We start from the raw sequence: 12,495 nt of genomic DNA, 5'->3' as shown, positions 1-12,495 counted from the left end.
GTAGTGAAAGCGTTAACCCTTTGTAGTGTGGTATTGAAAGCATTAACCCTTTGTAATATGCAGTGAAAGGGTTAACCTTCTGTAGTGTGGTATTGAAAGCGTTAACCCTTTGTAATGTGGTAGTGAAAGGGTTAACCTTATGTAGTGTGGTAATGAAAGGTTAACCTTCTGTAGTGTGGTAGTGAACGGGTTAACCTTCTGTAGTGGTAGTGAAAGCGTTAACCCTTTGTAATGTGGTAGTGAAAGGGTTAGCCTTCTGTAGTGTGGTAGTGAAAGGGTTAGCCTTCTGTAGTTGTGTGGTAGTGAAAGGGTTAGCCTTCTGTAGTGTGGTAGTGAAAGGGTTAGCCTTCTGTAACGTGGTAGTGAAAGGTTTACCTTCTGTAGTGTGGTAGTGAAAGGGTTAAAAGGAAAACAAGATTTGTTCCTCAAATTAACATATTACCAGATAGAAGAGATTGACATACTGCATCTCACATGATTCCTTATAGGGTGCCAGCTTCACGTGGCACCTATACTGCTGGCCTTTCAATGCGAACATCAGACAAGAAACATAAATATAGCGCCACCGTCAATCGAACGCCACCGCCAATCGAAACACTTTAAGGAATGAATAATGGAATCATGGTGATCAATTAATGAGCACGATTGATCTGCTGGGTTTCATGCTTTCAGTCTATCCTTGTTAGTAATGTCCAGGTGGAGAGAGGATCATGTTGATGCAGGTTACTCTCCTAATTAGCCTACCTCAAGCTCCGCCCTCTTTTGTTGATCCTCCAATCGCAACCGCCGCTTCCCTCGGACACAAAGGTTTGTCCAAGGTGTGGGATATAGTGGATAGCATGAAGAACGTTCTCAGTCAACCGAGATCCAGTTAATAAGGTTTATTAGCCAGACAGATAGAAATATACACATGGTAGTTTAGAGAGAATGGCTGAGGCTTCCGCCCAGGTGATCAGCTGAAATCGCTCAGGTAGAGAAGGCTAAATCTTTGTGAGGAGGGGGATTATATAGTGTGAAGGGGGAGGGGGGGGCCATTTGATAGGTAAAATGGGTGGGGGGGGGGGGGGGGGGGGAACACAGGATAGGGAACAAGGGAGAAGGGAGGGGGGTGTCTTTACATGAAAGTTGGGGGCTCAATATAATATTATTCCACAAAGGGAAGCGACGGTTGCGATTGGAGGATCAGGAAAAGAGGGCAGGGTTTGAGATAGGTCCATAGCTTACATTTTTATTTTTTTCTCTTTTTGTTTCTCTTCAGAGCAGCTCAACAGAACATGATTGTGTTGAACCAAAAAAAATAAAAAGGCATTTAAATGGCTTTCAGCAGCCCTCCAGTGAAAGCTTGTTGAATATTCCTTAGGAACGATGTTCCCGAGTTGAAGGAACCATGTCAGCCTTGCTCACTGACCCCAAGAAAATACACGGCGTGCTTTAATAAGCCCAGCCAGTCATTTCTAGGACCTTTTCCTTTTTTTAATGTACCTTCAGCAACACAAGCCGATTTGGAACAATGCCATATCAAGAACCCCCTTAAATGAGTGTTAACGCGGCTCGCACTGCACCTCCCGTGACCTACCTTAGACATGAAAGGTTAAATCCGTGACAGGGTTAAAATCCTATGTGGCCTCCCTGGTCACATGATATCCCAATTACTTTAACCGTCGCACGGAGAACGGAGGGGAGGAGGAGGAGGAGGGAGGGAGAAAGAGAGGGGAAAAAATACAACTGATAAAAGTCTGTCTGGAAAGTAAAAAGATAAGTTCTTATCTTAATCTAATGACTCCGCCGGCTTCATTTGTCAGACCTGACTTGCCTGGAAGGGAAGAGGAGGGGGGGAAGGGGAGGGGAGGAAGAGCGAGTTTGTGGTCCACAGTGTTAATAGGGACATCTCTCATGTCTCGGGTGTCTGGGAGCGGAGAGAGGGAGGGAGGGGATCATCGTGCTTGGTGACGACGGTGGGATGTGTTTCATTCTGTGGATGTGAGTCTGGTCTGTTCTTCCGCTAACAGTTGTTAATTAGCACCTTATCACCCTCCCAAGTAGCTCCATATACTGTTTCATCGAGGACGGGTATTTATAATCTAAAGTCTCTCACTTGGAAGAGATAAACACAGCGTGCGCTGTGGCCACCGGCCAGATCAGAATGGGACTGTTTTTGAGATTTACTATGGGAATATACTCTAAAAACAATAACTGAGTTTCAGCGACTGAAATCCCTTGTCCTTTTTATTTATTGCTTAGTTATTACATTGACGTATCAAATCAGATCTGGAACAACCCTACAGTGACATCTAAGAACATTCTGTGTGCAGCACCGTGGCATCTCCCCATCACTGTAAGTCACCAGAGCATGGGTTAAAATTAAGTGATATGAGCGAAGCTGTAAGGAATCAGCCGGTATGACAATCTGTCCTCCCTCCCCGTGGACGTCCAAGGCCGTGTACGTCAGGGCAGAAGACGCAGATCTCATCCTGTAAGTGAAGAAAAAACATTCCTCTTAGCCTGCAATTTCCTTGATTAGACAGAGACAATAGCCGCGTGAGCAACGTGCGAGAGCAAATCTCAGTAGATTAATTTGAAGTGTTCACTGAATTGTGATTCCTTTTTAATTAATGATAGAATTAACCTTTTTGTTAACGCGTACCTGTAGGAAATTACCTGCCGGCGAATGCTGCTGTGAACAAAAGGAGGACACATCTCTTTTGACATTCACACAGCTCTCGATTTGCAGATGTCAGGGTGCAGTCGCTCATGTTGGGTTTTGTCTGGGGAGGACATCATTGGACGTCACGAAGAAGTGTAGCGCATTCCAGAGCTGCAAACACACGTTGGTGAGGAGATACTGAAGATCTACTTCATTAAAGAAGTGTAGCGCACCCAGAGCTGAAAATACACGTTCACTGTAAAAAAATAAATAAAAAATTCACGGGAAATTCACTGTATTATTTTACAGATTACTTTTGTTTTTCTACGTTAAGTGTAAATGCCATAAAAATACAGTAAATTACCTTTTATCAAAATATTAACCATTAAATAAAGGTTGTAATATGTAAATGTATTTGATTTTTACTGTAATTTGACAGTAAGTATTTGGCAATCATTGATGCCAGACATTTACCGTTTTCTTGCAGCTTTTTTTTTTACAGTGTTGGTGAGAAGATACTGAAGACCTACTTCATTAAAGAAGTGTAGCGCATCCAGAGCTGAAAACACACGTTGGTGGGGAAGATCTACTTCGTTGTGATGCTAAATGTGATTCTGAAATATCATTTCTAAATAACCCAGTGTGTTACACTGAAGTATGAAGTGTTTGGAACCCCCCCCCCCCCTCTCCTGCCTCCTTCCCATGTCAAAACACCAAACAGGGCTTGTTTTGCGCTCTTCCATGCTATCAAATAACTTGTTTATCTAATTGCAACAATAACACTCTTATCGTTAAAATAATCCCAATTGGGTTAGGAAACGTGTAAAAGTCAATTAATATCCGTATTTTAAGACACATGTACAAAAATGCATTATCAGGTGAGATTGAGTGGATGAGTGCACTTTGACGGATATATACAGTATACCCACACGTGATTCATGAATCTCATGAAACTCACGTTTTCCTGTCCATTTTCCTCTGCTTAATTCCACCATCTGTTAACAGAAAATGTTATTCATCAAATACATGTGATGGCCTGACCAAGAGAAGTGGCAGCTAATGCTTCTACTAACTAATATTCTACCTTGAGGGGCTCATGTGCATTACATTCATTTTCATGAATTATTTAACTGAATTCCGATTTCAACCAGCTCTTGTATCTAGACAGTCTGACCTGTAGGTTGAAAGGTTGTGGGTTTAAATCCCCAGCCAAGTCATGGCAAAACCTTTCTCTGTCCGCCGGTAGTTAATGACATAATTGTGTTGAGAGGCTCTCTTCTTCTCTTCTTTTTACTGTGTTATGTAGCTTGTACTGTATGTAATTGTTTCTTGTTTGTGTATTTGTATTCACTCTGGTGGCAAACCATGTTTCCCCTCTGGGATTAAGAATAAAACCATACCATACCATAACATTTCACCTAATGGCAAAGCCCTTCAGCAGGTTTCCTGTCCACAGAAGTACTGTAGCTCATGATTTGGCAGTTCTAGCTGTGGTATGGAACTTCAGAGAAATTAGCAAGAGTGAGTTTACCTGCCCAGTAGAACTTGTCAAGCCCAAACACACACAACCAAGGTTTTCCACAGACTCCCAGAGGCAGCAGAAGCTTTAGGCTGAATTCTTCTTAAAAAAAAATAATAATAATACAATAAAATTTGGTAACAAAAATGTGTTGTTTTTGGCCTGCCAAGTGGTGTTCCTGGGGTCACGTCGAGAAACTAAGACCACCACAGCGTTCCTTGTCAAAAAGTACCTGCCGATCAGAGACTGGGTAATATTTCTTCTTCTTATTATTCATTATTATAATTCTTAAAAAATATTTAGCTTAAGCTGCTGGTGCCGATTATTTAGGAGTACTGTAAAACCGCAAATAACTGCAGATCATCCTAATTTTGAGCTCAATAACTGAAGAATGTTAGCAATCCTTTCACGTTTACTGCCAACAGCAAGGACACAAAAAGAAAACACACACATCTTACAGGAAGGACAAGACACGTACGTTGTGCACATCTCCCCAAACACTTGGTGAAGGATGTTTTGGTCCACCGCAAGCTGTCGATGAAAACACTGTTAATGTAAGCGCTCTCTCCTCTCATTGGATGACGTCGTACCTCGTGCGCCAGGACATCTTGAGTTTCAGGACACTTGCTTTCAACAGTGCACTCAGGGATGATTTTTTTGTGTTCAGGCGAGACATCTTGACAGAAAATCATTGAGATTTTTAGGGATAATCATAGTGGAGGAGGAATTAAGTGTTGGCGGCTACATCCCTGCAGCTGCTTTAAACGTATAAATCGCTCTTCCTCCGAGCCCGTACTCAATATAAATCCATCAAAGACGTGAGGAAAATCATTCCAAGCCTGTGTGAACTTTAATGGAACGATTATCATTTCATTATATCGAGACACACTTGCCATTTAATGAACTGCTATTTGACTATGTATGTCCGTGCGTCACTCACGTCCTTTGCGTCGTCACTTCATTCCGGGTATGTCAGAGGATATAATGTGATGACAAATGGGGGGCGCGCGTTGGGCATGTGTTTCATTAAAGGGTAGGTGAGCTCAAATGGCCCCAAAAATTATGGGGGCCTGACCTGAAGACGCTTGGGTTATGATATGTGTCCACGTCGGACACTGTGAGATTTAGTGTCCTCCCTCTGCCTTGCGGTCCTGAGGGAGGAGGGCCGGTGAGTCAGCTGATCAACTCCTGCTCTGCTCTGATTGGAGGTTTCACAATATCAAAGACGGTCTACCTTCATCTAACAGGGCACACGCATAGATATATATATAAATATATATATAGATGACTCACCCGCGCTGCTGGACAACGGAGACCGACGTTGCCACATGGCGGCCATCTTGCTACAGGGTAGCATACCCACTCATAACATGAATGTCTATAGGGAGGTGTAGTCGGTTGTTCCACCCGTATAGGGATTTATCATTGGGAAAATGGATTATCGGCTATTGTAACAATTATGCCGCATGAACATTGGCAAGCTTTCCATTTTTGCACAAAATGGATTCCCTTCTACCACTAACATTATTGTTTAAGCATTTTTGGTTGAAATAAAGGTAGTTATAAGGTTTTTAATTTGTCGTAAAAAAAAGAACTACATTTACCAGTAGGCAGCCTGTTGTTAAGTAGGCAGCTGTCGCCTACCTCACGTCACGGCAAGCTGATACATATCAGCTAGCTAGCTAATGTTAATGTTACCCCGCTAAACGTACTAGACGTTAGCATTATTTCTACTGTCGTGAACCATTTTAAATCGGGGCATGTAGAGGAGTTTCGGGAACGAGTCAAATGTGCAGGTCCTCTTCTCAGACCTGTGGGGCAAGCACTGCACATGCATCATGCCGGCTAGCAAGCTAGCTAGCTACACGGCCCGTTGATACCACGATAGCTAACGCTAATGTTACAACCTCAAAAACCGTATAACTACTACTACTGTCGTGTCCATAAGTTCCCTGGCAGAATACTTTGTTTGTGAGGACAAAAGTATACAAAGAGGAGAGAACCATTTTAAATCGGGGCATGTTAGGAGTTTCGGGAATGCCGGCTAGCAAGCTAGCTAGCTAGCTAGCTACTAACGTCATGTAAAAAACAATAACGTTATAAACTATACACAATATGTACAACGAAACAATGATTTACATTAGTATTTACAGTGATTTAATATGCAGCGAAATAACATTATACGATTTAAAATATAAATACAAATATGGTCACCAGAGAGATACTAGCCACAGATTCAGGGTCAGTTATTTTCCCATTGTACGAATTGTTAAGCTTATGGAATGTAAGGGAAATCTGATCCTAGGTCTGTGACTAAAGCCAGGCGTCTACTCTGTGGTGACATCAGCAGCGCCAAATAGCAGTGTAGTTTCCCAACTAACGGAAACATAAACGTTGTTATTTTGCTACCTTTACGATTAATTGCGAATACTTTCATGTTGAGCTATAGATTGTGGATAAATACGCACAGAAAGCTACACCATGCCAACGTTAATGCTTTATTTATCTAAAACGAGCCGATTTAGAAATAGTCAATGGGGAAATACATTAACACTTTCAGTGCCAGCAGGGGGCGCACAATTTAGTGCTTGAATGCCCACCACCCACTTCAATGTTAGCGTTAATAACGCCTAATCTATGTTTTAAATTATGGCTATGTGTCTAATCTGCCCGTCGCTTATCAATGACTCGTTTTCCAGTCAACATTGTCGAAGCGGATTGTTTTTTTATCGGTTCATTTTCGTTTGATTTTGAAAAGCCCTCGTTTTCAAGGAAAATAAAAAGATAATAAATGACGTAACCACTACACCTCGATCGATCCCTATAGTGCAGGTACTATTGAAATAACCATAGCTTGCTCAATTTTCAACCGTTTGGTTTGTTAAAAACGTCAGAGATGTAGTTATCATACTGCATACTTATAATGGACTTTCATATAAAAATAAAAAAAATCAAGCAAGAATCATAGCCACGTTAATAACGTTTGTAATAAACCAAACCGTTTTGTAATAAACCAAACCGTTTGTAAATCTGTCAAGATTTCAGTGAGTATTTTTGTTTGTGCAGATCACTCACCTTAAAGCAGTAGTTAACTGTAGCAAGATGGCCACCGGTGAACTATGCGGGAGACTCTGCCTTGCACCATCTAGTCTTTATATATATCTATGGGCACACAGACCCCGAGCCTTATTTCCTTACTCACCGGTAATGTCACCGAAGGGGGGAGTCCTTTCCTCAGCACAATCCATGCTGTGGCTCATACTGGATACCCACAGCTCTGGCTAGTTAATAGCCATGCAACCAAAGTGAATGGGGCCACGCTCCAGTCTGTACAAGCCCTGGAATAAATGCCATTCCACCCAGTGCACACAAAGTACGATTCAGCATGTATTTCGTGGGCTTGTACGGAGTGGAGGGTGGCCCCATTGACTTTGGCGTTAGTATCCAGTATGAAGAACAACACATACAGACACATTTGCCTTATTCACTTCACCCGCCATGTTGGTCAAGTTTGATGCAAAGTGAAGTGAGGTAGTGAATGCGGACGTGTTCCCGTTCACCTCCATGTTAACGCTTGGCTATAAAAACAATAGTAAAAAAACAAACAAAAAAAAAACACTATTGGAATTACAAGCTCATAAAATCACTCAGATATATATATATATTTTTTTGCAAATCGTTTTCGTGTTTTGAAGGACATGGAAGTGAATCAGTCGCCATCTCGCATTGAAATGCGTTCATAGCGATCCATGGAGATAAAGATGGCGGCGGGGTGAAGGATGGTGAATGGCAGAGAAAGGACTAACGATCGACAAGCATCACTGGTAGGTAGGAAATAGGGCTAGTGGTAAAAAAAATTCCAAACTTACCCTTTAAAGTAAATGTAATGTCACCTTGTGTGGAAAGTGCTACCCCTCTCTCCCCACCACCACCAAATACATAAAAAAAAAAAAAAAAAAAAAAAACTGCAAATTCTATTCAAGAACAGGGGTGTGTGGTGGGGTTGGGGGCATCCATACAAGTATAATAGCAGAGAGTGTTGGGGACTCTCCGCATAGGCCTGTCGAGCATGATGTACGTAGTGGACCGGTATCTTCCTCACCAGAGCTCGGAGATTGTTTTGATATTTTTATTACAGTAACATGTCCTCAATCATAAATCACCCGAGGAGCTGAGGCCGATCCCTCCCCTCACTGCGGTATCAGATTACAGGTGGAAGACAAAGTTATCGGACACCTCGCCACGTGTCCTGTGTTTAAGCTACAACACTTCTCTGCCATATCCGCACAGGGGAAGGGGGTGGGGGAGGTAACAACAATTCGGTATACTTTCAAATATAACAATGGAGTGGAATAAAATATACATAACATTATGCAAATGTTTTTCCCCCATATAGTCCCTGTGACTCAACAGCAGCCTTCTATCCCTCATCAGTTTTTTTGTATCTAAAGCCCGAGACAAAACCGATTGGACAGGCAGCAAGGACTTTCTGCAATGTCAGGTTCTGATGTCATATCTCTTTAAATAACCTCTGAGGACGTGGTTTTCTGCTATTGCACATCTCACGATGTTATCGTCATGAAAGGGACGTATTATTGCATTGTTTAAAGCACAAACAATTCCCTATGTGCCTGGCCTGTGCTTTGCCGTCTCCTGAGTCCTGTGTTCGTCGTGTCTCCTAGGATCACCCTGGGTGGCAACCCATCAGACATAAGGACGTCATCTCTATGGACGTTCTCTACGCCCCGTCCCGTACCGTACGGAAGTCACGTGTTTGTTCTGTCGCTCTACAATCAACCTGGATGATAAACTCGTCGGACGTCGTTGATGCCATCTCTATGGACATTGTTATGCCCTGTTGTCTCTGTTCACCTGTTATGCCTTTTTATGATTGTCCTTGTATTGTTTACTATCACTATTATTATTTTAATTATTATTATTACTACTATTATTACTCCCATATTGTATTTCTTTAAAAAAGTGTTGCCCACTTCAACACCTACTGCACAATTGTCCATCCTAGTGGGGGGAGATTTCTCACTGAATTGTCCATCTAAGGCTTTACCCTCTTTTTTATTTCCTATTAAGTTTTTTTTTTCTATGGGAGTTTTTCCCTTATTTTCTTTGGGGGTTAAGCCAAGGGGTGTTGTACCTTTGTGGGCCTGTGAAGCACCATTGAGACACGTAATGTGATTTTGGGGGCTACACATCTGACTTGACTTGACTTGACACAATACCGTTCCATTTGCATCACAATTGGAAGTGCGTTTCTCTCTTGTTTTCTCAGCAGCCGACCACTCCGGCGCACCAAACTCCAGGACCACGACATCGCCACGCGTCCTGTGTTTAAGCTACAACACTTCTCTGCCATATCCGCACAGGGGAAGGGGAACGAAAAGCTGCCAACAATTCAGTATACTTTCAAATATAACAATGGAGTGGAATAAAATATACATAACATTATGCAAATGTTTCCCCCCCATATAGTCCCTGTGACTCAACAGCAGCCTTCTATCCCTCATCAGTTTTTTGTATCTAAAGCCTGAGACAAAACCGATTGGACAGGCAGCAAGGACTTTCTGCAATGTCAGGTTCTGATGTCATATCTCTTTAAATAACCTCTGAGGACGTGGTTTTCTGCTATTGCACATCTTATGGCGTTATCGTCACGAAAGGGACATATTATTGCATTGTTTAAAGCACAAACAATTCCCTATGTGCCTGGCCTGTGCTTTGCTGTCTCCTGAGTATTGTGTTCGTCATGTCTCCTAGGATCACCCTGGGTGGCAACCCGTCAGACATAACGACGCCATCTCTATGGACGTTGTCTACGCCCCATCCTGTACCGTCTCAGGAAGTCGCACGTCCATTGCGGCGCTCTGCGATCACCCTGGGTGGTAAACTTGTCGGACGTCGTCGATGCCATCTCTGCGGACGTCGTTACGCCCCTGTTGTCTCTGCTCACCTGTTATGCCTTTCTGATGATTTTCCTTGTATTGTTTATTTATTTATGCAAAACCTGTCACGCTGTCTTAAAGGCTCTGGATGCTATGTGTAATTCCTTTAACGCAGGAACACCCGGATATCCCTATCATCGCTGTAATGGCCTGTGCACATGCCACTCTGCATCCCGGGAGCTTACACAAGGGAGCTGGTAATTCATTTAATTCATTCAACTCTAAACAGTCGGGGCATCAGGCAGTCTTGTTCTTGTTTTATTATGGTTGGAGTACATCATAGGGCAATCAGCAACCTTTGTCCCTCGGAGTCACTTCACGGTCGTGTGAGATTCTATTAAGTCAATTCACTCGTGACTTACTATCTTTTCGTGGCGAGACTCCTCTCTCTCTCTCTCTCTCTCTCTCTCTCTCTCTCTCTCTCTCTCTCTCTCTCTCTCTCTCTCTCTCTCTCTCTCATGGTAGATAAGGACAAACACCTGTATCTGAACGAGGGAGGAAGGCGTAGGAAAGAGGAAACCGTCCACTCTGTAAGATATTCAGTTGTTTTGGAATGAGAACCGCCTGGAGACTGTAATTACGAGGGAATAAGCTCTCGAAAAGTCTAAACAGCCCCCATGCTGTGGTCCATGAAAGTGAGGACTATTTAGACTTAACTGTTGTTTGAGTCTACATGGTTCTCACCATAGGCGGCGGGTATATAAGGCGAGGGTAGGCTAGGCCTACCCAAATCGTTATGCTGGGAATCTTGAAATGTATATATATTATATGTGCGCAGGCTGCTGGCTATTGTGTGTGTCTTGTGCTGCAGCCCGCTGGCCAAGGTGTCAACGACAAAGGTGTCAATCGGCTAGGTGGCAGCGTTTAACATTCCGGGTACAGGCAGTAACCAATCACGCATAGGCTCAGGTTAAATAATGTAGCCAATCACATCATTCATATGATCATCCTGATCCCGCAGGCCGAGTAAAGCAAACATCTGCGTTCCGAATGTCCGCCCGCCGATCCTTTGTAGCGAAAACCAGCACGCTATTTTGAGTCAAATTTCCAAAAGCAAAATGGATATACGGTATTTTTCCAAGGCATAAAAACAAAGTAATTTAGAAGCTGCACCGGGCTGCCCCTGGGCATAACTACGGATCACAGAGGCTATAATGTTGCTTTATTTTGGCATACAAGGGCTTGCTCTAAGTCTAAGAGGACATGATGAGAGTCAGAGTTCATAAAATTTTGCTGCATTAAGGTAAGACAATGGTTAATCTATTATTGGATGCCTTCATTTAAACACTTAATTTTGCACTATATTTTAAATGAGTGGGGCTCGCTGTTGAAGGCAGAGGTTCTGTGTAGGATTGTTAGTAACTGTCTAACTGCATATATAACTGTTTACACTAGTAACTGTCTAACTGCATATATAACTGTTACCACTAGAGGGCGCTCTAGGCGGAGACTCTCAGGAACACCACCAGGTGGCGAGTATAAATAGAGGTGTCTCCTCCCACCTCTTTCTCTTTCCCCCAGTCTCTCAGTGAGAGAAGACCTGTAGTGTTACTGCTCTGCCATGTGAATAATAAACCACGCCAGTTAAGGCTCAAGATAGAAACCATGCCTCTTGACCACATTATTGTCACCCTATAGCCGAATTCTGTTAACACTCGCCTTGCATAGCCTAGTGGGTGTGAGTATTGACAAAAAAAAGGAAACATTTTGCGCGCTACGTGCATTATTGCCTACCCAAATATTTATCTCACCCGCCGCCTATGGTTCTCACTCCAAAACGATTGAACATTGTACAGAGCGGACCTTCACAGGCCTGACCGGTGAACCAAATGTAAACAAATGGGCAGGGCTTGTTTTCATTCCCTAGTTGATTGGCTGAGCTCTGAGGACTAACACAGTCGAAAGGTAAATCCTTTTTTTAATTGAATTTGTTCTATTTTGTGGCTGTAAAAGGCTAGTTTCCGTTGGTAATGTCTGTAAACATTGGAGTAAACATTATCTACCAGCCTTATTCTGATTCACAAAGAAAGATTCAAATAGTGAAAGCTATTTTCCATCTATAGATCTAACTCTTCAAGAATGTATGTGAACATATACCAATTCATGACAAAAAATAAAGATCACAGCTTGGGTTTAAACTGTTGAGGTTCATGAGGAATGTTTCCAAATTCAATTAAACATTTATTTTATCCAAAGCGACTTACAGATTGCTACATATATAAAATGCACCATTTAGATGTGAACAACATGTCACCAGGAGGGGTACATATCTCTGGCATCTAAGGGTCGTTGGCATTGTTCGTCAAATAATATAGCTTGAGTGTTACACTCTGAGTGCATTTCTCCATCTAATATAGGATGTTGTTTCCATACAG

This window comes from Notolepis coatsorum, assembly GCF_963971535.1.
Source record: "Notolepis coatsorum genome assembly, chromosome: 2".
Taxonomy (NCBI): Eukaryota; Metazoa; Chordata; class Actinopteri; order Aulopiformes; family Paralepididae; genus Notolepis; species Notolepis coatsorum.
The sequence above is the reverse complement of the archived record's forward strand: the minus strand, read 5'-3'. Positions refer to the sequence as shown.